This window comes from Bufo bufo, chromosome 8 (genome assembly GCF_905171765.1).
Source record: "Bufo bufo chromosome 8, aBufBuf1.1, whole genome shotgun sequence".
Lineage (NCBI taxonomy): Eukaryota > Metazoa > Chordata > Amphibia > Anura > Bufonidae > Bufo > Bufo bufo.
This window is the reverse complement of record NC_053396.1, coordinates 207,043,673-207,058,509: the sequence shown is the minus strand read 5'-3', so window position 1 is coordinate 207,058,509 and position 14,837 is coordinate 207,043,673. Positions and strand designations below refer to the sequence as shown.

Here is a 14,837-nt window from a genome sequence, read left to right as displayed (position 1 = left end):
AATTATGAGACTTCTACTGTTATAGCTGGCTAAGTGTACATCTATACACATAGCTGCTCATATATAGAGATATAGCAGAGCTGAGTGTGCTGGGATAGCTGTCATATAGAGATATAGCAGTGCTGGGTGTGTTGGGGCAGCTGTCATGTGTATAGATGTACACTTAGCCAGCTATAACAGTAGAAGTGTCAATTTTTTTCAGACAGTTGCAATGCCTTCTTTATGGCTGTGAGGGTTAATGCTTTGCCTCTGATACACTGATACATTGGAGGTTGTGGGTTCGAATCCCAGACACATCAGGAGACTTTAGTATATACAGTAAGATTAGAGCACATTAGCGAGGGAACATTAAGACCGCTGCTGTGAAGGGGCCCTGAACAGTAAGACATCGATATTTAACTAACTTGAAAATAAACTGTCGGGCCCCGAAGCAGCTGCTTCCCCGGTAGTTACGCCACCTCCTGGCTGCCTGTGTGTAGTGTCTGTGTGTGTTAATAAAAAAAAAAAAAAAAAAAAATTTGAATGCGGTCGGACGGGCCCCCTAGTGGCGTAGGGCCCCATAGCCACTGCTATGGTTGCTATGGCGATCCCTACGCCACTGGTTGGAGAGGACCGCAGGTAATAATCCAGAATAATCCTAATCAATCATTAAATAAAATCCAGTTACAAGGAATCTGTCCAAAAAAATTAAAATTTAACTAAAGCCACTATCTGCTCCTATACAAGCCCCAGAGCATTATGGGTAACATCAGGCTCCAAGAGCGATGACATCACGGTTAGAACTCTGGTAAATGGGCAATGACTGTTACCATGGTAACCAGGTGACAGACGGTGGAGAAAAACTGAACTGTGGAAATCAAGCAAACAGACTTCATATTTTCTTATCATTTTACCCTTTTTGACTCCTCTGGCAGACTTACAGTTTGCGGATGGTAAATTTAGGAGAAATAGGCCCCTGAACAGAGCAGGACCGCCGGTTTAGCCCCGCCCATTTTATCCCAGCGCAGCCTGAATATGCAGGGACTGTCTCTGCAAGTTCAGGACTGCGGGTCACTGTGCTCTGGGTGCAGGGAGAGGGGTCTGGGGGCAAATACAACATCTGGAAATCGTATTCCTGTCCCTGGACACACAGTTCTGTGGACCATCTACAATCATCCTCCGTTCTCTCCTCGCTCTACATTACAATACAGGACTGTATTAATCTCTGGAAATCTCAGCAGTAATAATATAATAATCCTAATACCAGGAAATAAAACCTACTTACAAGAAATCTCTCCATATGACGTCAGCAAAAATAACAGCAAAGTCTCCAAATTCCACTCTCCTTCTCTCCTATACAACCCTCAGAGCATTCTGGGTGACACCCGGCTTTATATAGCAGCGATGACATCACAGTAGTGTTTATGACATCATGGAACAGGGTTTCCATGGTAACCAGGTGCTTTTCTGGGTGGGGCCTAATAACACCTGCCAGATTCTTATATGTTATTACCATCTGGAACCACACACATGAATATCTAATAAAATAGTGACGCTTTATTGAGGTGGAAACGACAATAGCGCTCAGTAAAGAGCCAGGGGCGTGACCAGGAACACATGACACAGGCTCGCTATATGATCGGTTATTGGCCACAGTCAGGCATCGTTATCACTCCCCAGGGCTAGCACAACAAGTACCAGCAATCCCAGCCAGCCATATTTGAAGTATCTGTGTATATGGAATGTCGTCACTGCAGCCAGGTAGATGACATCGTGGCTGTGTAAGCCGTGTACCGGGGTGGGCTCCCCAGGATACAGCGAAGTCATGAATGAGGAAAGCGACTCCAACACCAGTTTTACGAAAACCGTATTTTACTTAACCGTGTTAATGAATGTAACCATGAATAAATTTACATACACCCAGCCAGGAGGCTGAGACCCTTGTGCTGTACAGCGCGGCGCCCTCCGGTGGATGCTGGAGGTAAGAGCGGTAATTTACAGCCACGCCTTACCTGTTATTATCCTAGAATCAGGAACAATTATTTGGGTGCGTGGTGCGGGCTAGCCTGCGGTACAGCACAACGGCTTACAATCTTTTTTATTCCATGCTATAATAATTCCCTTCCCCAACAACCAGTCAAATAGCACATGCCTTAGTATTTCTCCTGAATAAACACCAGCCTGGCTTGAATTAGTTGTGAAGCTTCTCAGCTCTCAGGTGTGAACTGGCACTTTAAATGTCAAGTCCTTGTTAAAGGGGTTGTCTGGGTTCATATCTGAACCCAGACATACCCGTATTTTCACCCAGGCAGCCCCCCTGATGTTAGCATCGGAGCATGTCATGCTCCCATGCGCTCCCTTGCCCTGCGCTGGATCGCGCAGTACAAGGGCTTTTTTATTTACAATAAAACACTGCCAGGCGGAGGCTTCCGTCCAGCAGTTTATTCGGTGACGTCACCGTCTATGATGGGCCAGCTTTAGCACTATCCTAGCCATTTTACAGGCTAGGGCAGCGCTAAAGCCCACCCATAAGAGAGGGTGACGTCACAGGTCTCACTGCTGGGTGGAAGCCTCTGCCTGGCAGCCTTAAGGAAAGCCTGGTACGTCACCGGATCTCCTGAAAATGCCTTTTTCCTAAGCAATTCAGACCAGGGCAAAGGAGAGCATCGGAGCATAAAATTCTCTGATGCTCTTGTCAGGGGGACTGGCTGGGTGAAATTCTGGGTATGTCTTCAGTTCTGAACCCGGACAACCCCTTTAAGAGCAGTTAACAATCCTTGTGGCCTGAGACAAAGATAAACCCTAACTAACTGTCTACAGGCCTGGTCTCAGTCTCTGGGATCCTAGGTGCCAAAACTGTATGAGATGCATTAACAATTATTGTTACCAACCCAGGCCTGTTCTGTATAAGCTGGTGACTGTGGATGGAACAAGGGTTTCTCCAACAAGCGTATGGTATGTTGCTTTGCTCCTCAGCTCTCATCAGTGTTCCTAGCAGCAATTCCCCTTCCACTGGACAAGATCAGGGTCATGGACACGATCAGCTCCACTTGGCTGCAGCTCTGGTCCCTGAAGATGCTCTCATGCCTGGATGTCAAGGGATTCTTCTCACACAGCTCCTGTATCCTTCCCCCAGGCTCACTCTAAAGCCTAGTTTACATGACAGTCAGTGATTTTGAGTCAAAACAAGGTGCAGCTCTAAACACAGAACAGGTGCAGGTTTTCCCTTATACCTTATGTCTGTGGAGGCTACAATCCTGGTTTTGGCTCACAATGACTGATGGAAATCACTGACCAAAACACTGAGGCTATGAGGCTTACGATGGAGGATCCTTCACTTCCTCTCAGGCTTGTAACTCCACCCATCAGAGTATAACATCTCATGAACATAGAAATGCAGTCTGTCAGCTGTGCTTAGGAAACAGCGGCCCCTTGTGGCCAAAGAGCAGAATGTCAGTTCAAATCAGCTAACTTTATCTACACAAACAAATACAATGTTCACACAATGAGCTGTTTCCTCATCTCATAGCTGCAGGGATGGGGCAGATCAGGACACCACTGCAAAAAGAAGCACGGGTTAAATGAGTAAGTATAGCATTTATTTTATTATTTTATAACAATTTCTGGCTTATGGGAAATGTTTTAATATGTTGGAGAACCCCTTTAAAAAGCACCAGTCAGCAGGATCCACACTTTTAATCCAGCTATACTGCTTGGTTTTGGTTGTTCTTTCCGAATTAAATGATACCCATCTTGTTAAAACCAGTTGCGGTGTACCCGAGAAAAAAGACTTTCATTTTCTGTGCAGATGAGGGCTTTAGTGCACAGAGGGCGGGGCCAGCACTAGAAGCCAAGAGGTTAGGCTCCACCCCTCGGTGCACTGAAGCCCTCAATGGCATAAAGAATAAACATATTTTTTTCCAGAAATGACACAACCAATTTTCACAAAGCAGATATCTTTTTAATTAGCAGTATCAACTCTACTAGGCAGTATGCATGGTATTACAGGGTGGATCCTGCTGATGAGTGCTCTTTAAAGTATATTGACAACATAGAAGGGGTTGTCTGCTTAGGATTCTTCCCTATGAACCGGAGCACAGATCCGCTAATAAACAACTGCTCTCAACCTGTCAGACTAGGCACGTCCATGTATTTCAGGGTCCGCAATTCATCTTAACTGAAGAAGAGTGGACTGATGAAGAGCAGACTGATGAAAAATATACTGATGAAGAGCAGACTGATGAAGAGCAGACTAATAAAGAATGGACTGATGAAGAGCAGACTGATGAACAGCGGACTGATGAAGAACAGACTGATGAAGAGTGAACTGATGAAGAATTAACTGATGAAGAACGGACTGATGAAGAGTGGACTGATGAAGAACAGACTGATGAAGAATGGACTGATGAAGAATTAACTGATGAAGAGTGGACTGATGAAGAACAGACTGATGAAGAACAGACTGATGAAGAGCAGACTGATGAAGAGCGGACTGATGAAGAGCGGACTGATGAAGAGCAGACTGATGAAGAGCAGACTACACTGAAGAGTGAACTGATGAAAAACAGACTGATGAAGAACAGACTGATGAAGAACAGACTGATGAAGAGCAGACTGATGAAGAGTGGACTGCTGAAGAAGGAACTGCTGATGTACAGGCTATTCACTATTAACTACCATGCTTTTAAAGTCTTTATGTCTCCCTCTACGATCCATCAATGTGTACTGCCTATTATTATTATCTAATAATATTCATATACTTTTTGTTGTTAGAAGCCAACTAACAATTAATCTGAATGAGTTTTAGGAGGAAATTTGAGAACCTGGAGAAACAATGGGGAGGGCAGTAAATTTCCATGTGTTTGGGATTGCACCCCAGAACCACAGTGCTAACCTTGGTAACTGTGCTTGAAGCGACCGGGTCACAGGGGTGCAATGTGTGGTGGCCTGATGGGTGTAGTAGTTGGTACTCATCTTTCTGCAGCCCCCTGGGCCGGCGTGCAGTGAGTGCAGCCAGTTGAGGGATCACCTGTCGGATGTTGGTTGAGGTGTCCTTGATGATGTAGGGTTTTAGGTGCAAGGAAGGCAGAGTCCCCGAGGTTCGTGACGCCATCACCCTTGGGTGCAAACGAGGTGTAGAAATGAAAAGGAGTCCATTAAAATAAATAACTAGAACATTAATTGGAAATCACTTGCCTTGAGGTAGATGTACAGGTTCAGGTATCATGGAGGTATTCACATACACTTCTAATCTTACTTGTGCTGTAATTCCAGGTACCAGGCTCAGTTAAGGTACTACAGGCTTCTATGTTCTGATGACACTAATATACTTCCATTTCCTGGTATCAGTAAGTCCTTTATCTGTCTTTGTTAGGTAACTGGTCCACTTCCTAACAGCCAGGTACTGGATATACAGTCAGGTCCATAAATATTGGGACATCGACACAATTCTAACATTTTTGGCCTTATACACCACCACAATGCATTTGAAATGAAGCAAACAAGACGTGCTTTAACTGCAGACTGTCAGCTTTAATTTGAGGGTATTTACATTAAAATCAGGTGAACGGTGCAGGAATTACAACAGTTTGCATATGTGCCTCCCACTTGTTATGGAACCAAAAGTAATGGGACAGAATAATAATCATAAATCAAACTTTCACTTTTTAATACTTGGTTGCAAATCCTTTGCAGTCAATTACAGCCTGAAGTCTGGAACGCATAGACATCACCAGACGCTGGGTTTCATCCCTGGTGATGCTCTGCCAGGCCTCTACTGCAACTGTCTTCAGTTCCTGCTTGTTCTTGGGGCATTTCTCCTTCAGTTTTGTCTTCAGCAAGTGAAATGCATGCTCAATTGGATTCAGGTCAGGTGATTGACTTGGCCAATGCATAACATTCCACTTCTTTCCCTTAAAAAACTGTTTGGTTGCTTTTGCAGTATGCTTTGGGTCATTGTCCATCTGCTCTGTGAAGCACGGTCCAATGAGTTCTGAAGCATTTGGCTGAATATGAGCAGATAACATTGCCCGAAACACTTCAGAAATCATCCTGCTGCTTTTGTCAGCAGTCACATCATCAATAAATACAAGAGAACCAGTTCCATTGGCAGCTATACATCTCCACACCATGACACTACCACCACCATGCTTCACTGATGAGGTGGTATGCTTAGGATCATAAGCAGTTCCTTTCCTTCTCCATAGTCTTCTCTTCCCATCACTCTGGTACAAGTTGATCTTGGTCTCATCTGTCCATAGGATGTTGTTCTAGAACTGTGATGGCTTTTTTAGATGTCGTTTGGCAAACTCTAATCTGGTCTTCCTGTTTTTGAGGCTCACCAATGGTTTACATCTTGTGGTGAACCCTCTGTATTCACTCTGGTGAAGTCTTTTCTTGATTGTTGACTTTGACACACATACACCTACCTCCTGGAGAGTGTTCTTAATCTGGCCAACTGTTGTGAAGGGTGTTTTCTTCACCAGGGAAAGAATTCTTCGGTCATCCACTACAGTTGTTTTCTGTGGTCTTCCGGGTCTTTTGGTGTTGCTGAGCTCACCGGTGCGTTCCTTCTTTTTAAGAATGTTCCAAACAGTTGTTTTGGCCACGCCTAATGTTTTTGCTATCTCTCTGATGGGTTTGTTTTGTTTTTTTCAGCCTAATGATGGCTTGCTTCACTGATAGTGACAGCTCTTCTGATCTCATCTTGAGAGTTGACAGCAACAGATTCCAAATGCAAATAGCAGACTGGAAATGACCTCTGGACCTTTTATCTGCTCATTGTAATTGGGATAATGAGGGAATAACACACACCTGGCCATGGAACAGCTGGGAAGCCAATTGTCCCATTACTTTTGGTTCCTTAACAAGTGGGAGGCACATATGCAAACTGTTGTAATTCCTACACCATTCACCTGATTTGGATGTAAATACCCTCAAATTAAAGCTGACAGTCTGCAGGTAAAGCACATCTTGTTTGTTTCATTTAAAATCCATTGTGGTGGTGTATAGAGCCAAAAATGTTACAATTGTGTCGATGTCCCAATATTTATGGACCTGACTGTAATATCATCTGACTTTTTATGTCTTTGTTCCTTTCTGCAACCTACAGTGCGGTTCTCCCTAGCGGCAGGCATCCATCTTCTGCTCCATTCTTTGTACTGGTTGCCTTCAGAAACAGATCCACACGGTCCATGGAGCAATGTGGTAAAACACAACTTTGCACTTAGTTGTCAGGCTGTGTCCAGGTGCTTTGAGACTTCTCCTGGTCAATGGGTGCTGTGGACTGGAGTCCATGAGCTAAGAATGCTGCTATCTCCACTAGACTTACTCTATACCCATGTCTACACTGGTCAGTGCTGGGTACCATCTGATGATTCATCTTCCAACCTCCCTCAGCCTGGCCATTGCCAAGGAGGCTAAAGTGGTAGCTACATGGTGGACTTTCATCTTACTTCACTGCACACTACATGGTGGAAGTTCATCTGACTCTCTTCACTGCACACTACCTCATCTCATCACCCTCCTGTGTCTAGCCTGTCCCTTTTATAGGGGAATGTCCCAGCACTATGTAGTGGTGACTGATGTGAAGTGGTGGATACCAGATATTTACAGCTTTACATATTGCATTGGTAACATTACTTTACATTACACTTAGCACATTTCCATGAAACATAATTACAACACCTGGACACAGTCTGTTCCAGGACACTGCATGCCGCCCACAATATTAATAAAACCTTCCCCCTAAGGGAACTTTCACACTAATATTTTTGATTCCGGCAGGCAGTTCGGGCAACGGAACCGGATGCCGGATCTGGCAAGCCAGGCCCAAACGGAAAGCCTTTTTTTCCGGACCTGTTAGACCAGTGGTTCTCAACCTTTCTAAAGCCGTGACCCCTTAATACAGTTCCTCATGTTGTGGTGACCCCCAACCATTACATTTTTTTCCTTGCTACGTCATAACTAATTTTGCTACTGTTATGAATTGTAATGTAAAAATCTGATATGCAGGATGTATTTTTATTGCTACAAATTGAACATAATTAAAGCAGAGTAATTAATCACAAAGACATCCACAGAACCCCCCCTAAACGGTGCCATCCACAGATCCCCCCTAAAGAGTGCCATCCACAGATCCCCCTCCCCTAAACAGTGCCATCCACAGATCTCCCCCCTAAACAGTGCCATCCACAGATCCCCCCTCCCCTAAACAGTGTCATCCACTGTTTAGGGGGGGATCTGTGGATGGCACTGTTTAGGGGGGATCTGTGGATGGCACTGTTTAGGGGGGAGATCTGTGGATGGCACTGTTTAGGGGAGGGGGGATCTGTGGATGGCACTGTAGGCGGATCTGTGGATGGCACTGCCATCCACAGATCCCCCTACAGTGCCATCCACAGATCTCCCTCCACGACGCTCACAGCAGTATATTTATAAACTATTCAGTAACTACTTTAACTCACTGACGTCACTCGCCTGCGCCGCCTAGTGGGAAAAGCAGGCGCGTGACGTCAGTGAGTGAGCGCCGCCCCCCGCACTGCCTGCTATTACCGGAGCTAAGACAAAGTAAGATATCCCATATCCAAATAAATTATAATCCAAGTAAAGAGCTCAGCAATGAGCAATGATTAAAGTTAAAGTAGTTACTGATTAGTTTATAAATATACTGCTGTGAGCGGCGTGGCCCTGTATATTCTAACCCCCAGGCAAGCGTCTCCCTGTCACCATGGGAACGCATGGGGGTTTGAATATACCATCGGATTTGAGTTTTTACGATCTCACTGAGCTCGTAAAACTCAGATCCGATGGTATATTCTAACCCCCAGGCAAGCGTCCCTGTCACCATGGGAACGCCTGGGGGTTAGAATATACCATCGGAGTTACTCAGCCGCAAACCAAGCACCGGCGACCCCCCGGAAAGGGCCGATCGACCCCTGGGTTGAGAACCGCTGTGTTAGACGGATCCGGTGAAATAAAGGATCCGTCTCATCCGGTATCATCCAGAATACCGGATCTGGTATTTAAAGATCAAACTCAAAGTTAGCTCCTCCTATGTCCCGGCGCATGCGCAGACCGGAATACTAGATCCAGCTATGCAGCATTTTCCGGAACACTGGGTACCGGATCCGGAACTAATACATCTCTATAAAAATTAATGCCGTATTGTTCCGGGATTTTGTCTGGAAAAAATACTGCAGCATGCTGCGGTATTTTGTCCGGTCAAATACCGTACAAGGGACGGAACGGAAGACATCCTGATGTATACTGAACGGATTGCTTTCCATTCAGAATGCATTAGGACAAAATGATGCGTCCTTTTTTGTTTTTCTCGGTATTGAGACCCTTTGCCGGATTTCAATACCGGAAAAGAATAACGCTAGTGTGAAATTACTCTAAGCTAAATAATAAAACAAGCTATACTCATTGTATCCCTCTCCGCTTCCAGCGCTGCCGTTTTTTCCATCGGTTGCAAGTGATGACAAAGTTTGAGAATGGCTGACTGACAATATCAGTACCAGATCTGTAATGCAATGTATTTATAGTTACCCCACCACCTAGTACAGACTCCAAAATAAATGGGAAAAAAACACCATTGAAAATAATATGAATCCATACTTTATTAATTCATGACAAAATATAAAAATACATAAGAAAAAGTGGTTACAGGTTATTAACCAATGAGGACACAAGAGGGCGCTGAGATATCGGGTCCAAATAAATAGCATATGTATAGGAGCTAGTTTTAAGTGGCAACCAGCTAAAATTATATGAAGTAGCAATTGAAGGTACAATTGGTAATACAGACTGATATGCCAGTGTTCTGCCCAGCAGGGTTAGAGAATCATTATAGATCACGTCTGCCAGAGTCTTGGTAATTCTGAAGTGTTTAATGTGGTTGTAGCACCATCTAGAGGTGTTAGGTTGTATTACACTTTGCCAGAATGCTTTGCACTCCCACGATGCAGTAGTCTTTGTAATAGGAAAAACAAAGAGAAGTCTCCAGTCTCCAGGACATAGTACAGAGCTGGCTTTTTGCATAACTCTTTCTCAAACTCCACCATCCTTGTAAAAGCATATCTAGTGAGATATCTACCTTTGTTTCAGGGATACATGTTATTTAGAGCTGTTCACCTAGTTTTAATTGTTACTCAGGGAGTTGTAAATACTGATAGCTAAGACATGTAATCTTAGGTACAAGCAGCCATTTTATAATGTGCTTCAGTGTTAATGCAAATGTTATAGTACATGCTATCTATACTTTATAAGTATACATGCAATTTGTATTATTGTAATTTTACCAACAATCCAGTTTTACCAATAAACAAGTTAGACTACAAAGAACAGTCCTACAAAGAACAGGAATGGTTTATGCTGAATGTCGGACTGCACACTGTGTGAACATGTATGAAGACAGAACTGACACATGCTAGTCACCAGCAAGAGTGGATCTGACTATACGGAGCCACTATCACTCTCGCGGTCTTGTGTACAAGATTGCAGTGGTTTCCATACATTCTGAGTCTGCACAGAAACATTAATCAGCCAGCAAAAGGCACACCATGTCCACTAGCCAAGCATCATCATACAGGACCAGGTCACGAGCAAGCTGCTCTATCAAGTCCTCAATAAAAGAAAAGGCTGCTCTGGCCCATGCAGAAGCTGAGGCTGCAAGAGTAAGGTCTTCCTTTGCTGCACAAGAGATGCAGCTAAAGAAAGATAGAGCATTAGGGAAGAAGAGAGAGCATACCTGCAAGCGTCACTGCAAGAAAAAACAGCATGCCTGCAAGTGTCACTGGAAAAACTCGCCGCAGAGAAAGAAATGGCAGCCGCAGTGGCCATAGCAGAGTTCCTAGAATCTTTGGAGTTCCCCGAATCCGAGAACCACAGCCAAGTACTTGGGCCAAACCTAGATGAACAAGATCCAACACAGCGTGTCTCAGAATACATCCATCAGCATCCCAAGACAGAAGATGACTAGGATTTAGAATATCAGATTGCTTATGCAGAGTGCCCTACAGAACAGAAGCTACAACCTTCGCTTCGACTTAAAGGAATGACCTTCCCGTCAGAACGGTATTATACAGACTTCCCTAAGCCAGAAACCTCTAAAGGGTATAGTGATACACCACACATGCAGCATAACAACAATGCACCGGGTAGTATTGGTGCTAACCAGGCCGCCATGGACTTTGCTAAGTTCTTTGCTAAATGGGAGCTGGTTACCAAAGGACTTCAAAGTTCACCGATCCCACTGAGAACTACAGGGCATACGGAGCCTCCTTCCAGAATGCCATAAGGGACTTAGATCTTTCCTGCAGTGAGGAGTTAGATCTTTTTGTAAAGTAGCTCGGAAGAAAGTCTGATGAACATGCCAAAAGAATCAGAGACATTAACATAAACTATCCGGGCAAAGGCCTAAAGATCGTGTGGGAAAGACTTGATGAGTGTTACGGGTCAATAGAAGCTATAGAAAATGTTTTATATAAGAGAATTGATAATTTTCCCAGAATAGTGGGTAGGGGTTACCAGAAGCTCAGGGAACTCAGTGACTTGTTGATAGAGGTACAGGTTGCTCAGGCAGAAGGAGATCTGCTGGGGCTAACATTCCTGGACAGCGCCAGCGGTGTCAATCCGATTGTCCAAAAACTCCCTTATAATCTAAAGAAGTGGATCACGTATGGTTCCCATTATAAACAGGTTAATAATATGAAAAGAGAGAGATAAGGCGGCTCAACTGCTCAATAGGATGGCTGAGGTGCTGAACTGCTGGTTTGACTCACCCAGTCAAAGAGAGAGAGTTTAAAATAAGGAGATAGCAGGCACACTCATAAATGGGATTAATAATGGTAGTATTTATTTAAAATACACTGCTCAAAAAAATAAAGGGAACACTTAAACAACACAATGTAACTCCAAGTCAATCACACTTCTGTGAAATCAAACTGTCCACTTAGGAAGCAACACTGAGTGACAATCAATTTCACATGCTGTTGTGCAAATGGGATAGACAACAGGTGGAAATTATAGGCAATTAGCAAGACACCCCCAATAAAGGAGTGGTTCTGCAGGTGGTGACCACAGAACACTTCTCAGTTCCTATGCTTCCTGGCTGATGTTTTGGTCATTTTTGAATGCTGGCGGTGCTTTCACTCTAGTGGTAGCATGAGACGGAGTCTACAACCCACACAAGTGGCTCAGGTAGTGCAGCTTATCCAGGATGGCACATCAATGCGAGCTGTGGCAAGAAGGTTTGCTGTGTCTGTCAGCGTAGTGTCCAGAGCATGGAGACGCTACCAGGAGACAGGCCAGTACATCAGGAGACGTGGAGGAGGCCGTAGGAGGGCAACAACCCAGCAGCAGGACCGCTACCTCCGCCTTTGTGCAAGGAGGAACAGGAGGAGCACTGCCAGAGCCCTGCAAAATGACCTCCAGCAGGCCACAAATGTGCATGTGTCTGCTCAAACGGTCAGAAACAGACTCCATGAGAGTGATATGAGGGCCCGACGTCCACAGGTGGGGGTTGTGCTTACAGCCCAACACCGTGCAGGACGTTTGGCATTTGCCAGAGAACACCAAGATTGGCAAATTCGCCATTGGCGCCCTGTGCTCTTCATAGATGAAAGCAGGTTCACACTGAGCACATGTGACAGACGTGACAGAACGTTCTGCTGCCTGCAACATCCTCCAGCATGACCGGTTTGGCATTGGGTCAGTAATGGTGTGGGGTGGCATTTCTTTGGAGGGCCGCACAGCCCTCCATGTGCTCGCCAGAGGTAGCCTAAATGCCATTAGGTATTGAGATGAGATCCTCAGACCCCTTGTGAGACCATATGCTGGTGCGGTTGGCCCTGGGTTCCTCCTAATGCAAGACAATGCTAGACCTCATGTGGCTGGAGTGTGTCAGCAGTTCCTGCAAGAGGAAGGCATTGATCCTATGGACTGGCCCGCCCGTTCCCCAGACCTGAATCCAATTGAGCACATCTGGGACATCATGTCTCGCTCTATCCACCAACGTCACGTTGCACCACAGACTGTCCAGGAGTTGGCAGATGCTTTAGTCCAGGTCTGGGAGGAGATCCCTCAGGAGACCGTCTGCCACCTCATCAGGAGCATGCACAGGCGCTGTAGGGAGGTCATACAGGCACGTGGAGGCCACACACACTACTGAGACTCATTTTGACTTGTTTTAAGGACACTACATCAAAGTTGGATCAGCCTGTAGTGTGTTTTTCCACTTTAATTTTGAGTGTGACTCCAAATCCAGACCTCCATGGGTTGAAAAATTTGATTTCCATTTTTCTTATTTTTGTGTGATTTTGTTGTCAGCACATTCAACTATGTAAAGAACAAAGTATTTCAGAAGAATATTAAATTAATTCAGATCTAGGATGTGTTATTTTTGTGTTCCCTTTATTTTTTTGAGCAGTGTACTAGTTTAAAAATAAGGTAGGGATTTTTATAGCATAGGTGAGTGAGTGGTGGAATCTGGGCACTTGTGGTGGGTGCCAGATAAGGAGTGGCTGGTACCAGTTTTTTAGGGTGGATCCGTGTGGGAAAATTGGTGGTGTCTAGTCCGTTAGGATAATTGGTATATAGAGTGGTGGGAAAAAGGTGATAAAAAAGGATAAAAAATGTTAGGACATAGAAATAAAAATAAAAATAAAAATTCTGTGAAAAATAATATACTTTTCCAGGATGAAAAAAGTTGGAAAAGTCAAATAAGATGTACTACTGGTGCTGTTGACCATGAGTTGGATCTTTTCTGGTGGGCTTCTATGGATATAATATCCTTTCCCAGCAGTTGGTGATCAGTCTATGTCCCTTTATAAGTAGATCAATATATAGGTTGCGATAAAAAGAAGTTGTCAAGTCTTGTAAAATATAATCATACAACAGTATGGTCCCTTGTGGGACTTTAGCTTATATAAGGTAGCGCTAAAAGGAAAAATGGATAAAAAAGCACTATCCTGTATAGTATACAATGTGAAGCTTATGCTTGTGGAGGAAAGAATATACCATTCCCCCCCTTCATGGTGTTTGTAGACTTTGTTACTCAACAGGCGAGGATTATAAATGATCCCAGTTTTAACTTTACATTGTCATGTCCCACTACCCCTGGTGTCAAACCTCATAAAACACCAGTGGCAGTCCACAAAACTAATGTTGCCTCCACAGGTTCTCCTTACAGGCAGTTTAAGTCTTCTCAAGAAGAGAACATACCCAAAGATCTTGCCAAACAATGCCCCCTGCGCAAGAAGCCACATCCTCTACTAAAATGCAGAGCCTTCAGGGAGAAGTCTTTAGAGGACTGCAAAGAAAACAACATCTGCTTCAGGTGCTGCGCTACAACATCACACTTCGCCAGGAACTGTAAGGTCAGTGTGACATGCACAGAATTCTGTAGCATAGAACACAACACGGTTTTACACCCTGTACCACCCTCTCAGGTATCACCCCAAGCAGAGGAACATGACGGGAAGCAGATAGACACAGACATAGACACCGCAGTAGTCACTTCTCACTGTACAGAAATCTGTAAAGAACTTGCAGGAGGGAAAAAATCTGCCTTGTCAGAGTTTATCCAGTCGGCCACCGAGATAAGGCGACTAACATATATGCAATCTTAGATGATCAAAGCAACAGGTCTTTAGCTAAATCCACCCTCTTCGACACCTTCAACATCGTAGGGCCCGGTTCTCCCTACTCCTTAAAGATATGTGAAGGTACTATTGAGATGGTGGGAAGGAAAGCAACTGGGTATAAGGTAGGGTCCGTGGATGGTCAGACCTGCTTGTCTCTGTCAACCATACTGGAGTGCAATCACATTCCTGACAACAGGTCTGAGATACCTACGC

General features: G+C 44.5%; 1 long non-coding RNA gene across 1 annotated transcript in view; it reads right to left on the bottom strand.

Moving 5' to 3' along the window:
• LOC120977035 overlaps positions 1-11,959 on the bottom strand; it is a 17,694-nt gene extending 5,735 nt beyond the window's left edge. Inside the window, exon 1 of the long non-coding RNA XR_005773812.1 lies at positions 11,947-11,959. This is a non-coding gene — a long non-coding RNA (uncharacterized LOC120977035). The remainder of the gene's footprint in view (positions 1-11,946) is intronic.
• Between the last annotated feature and the right edge of the window lie 2,878 nt (positions 11,960-14,837).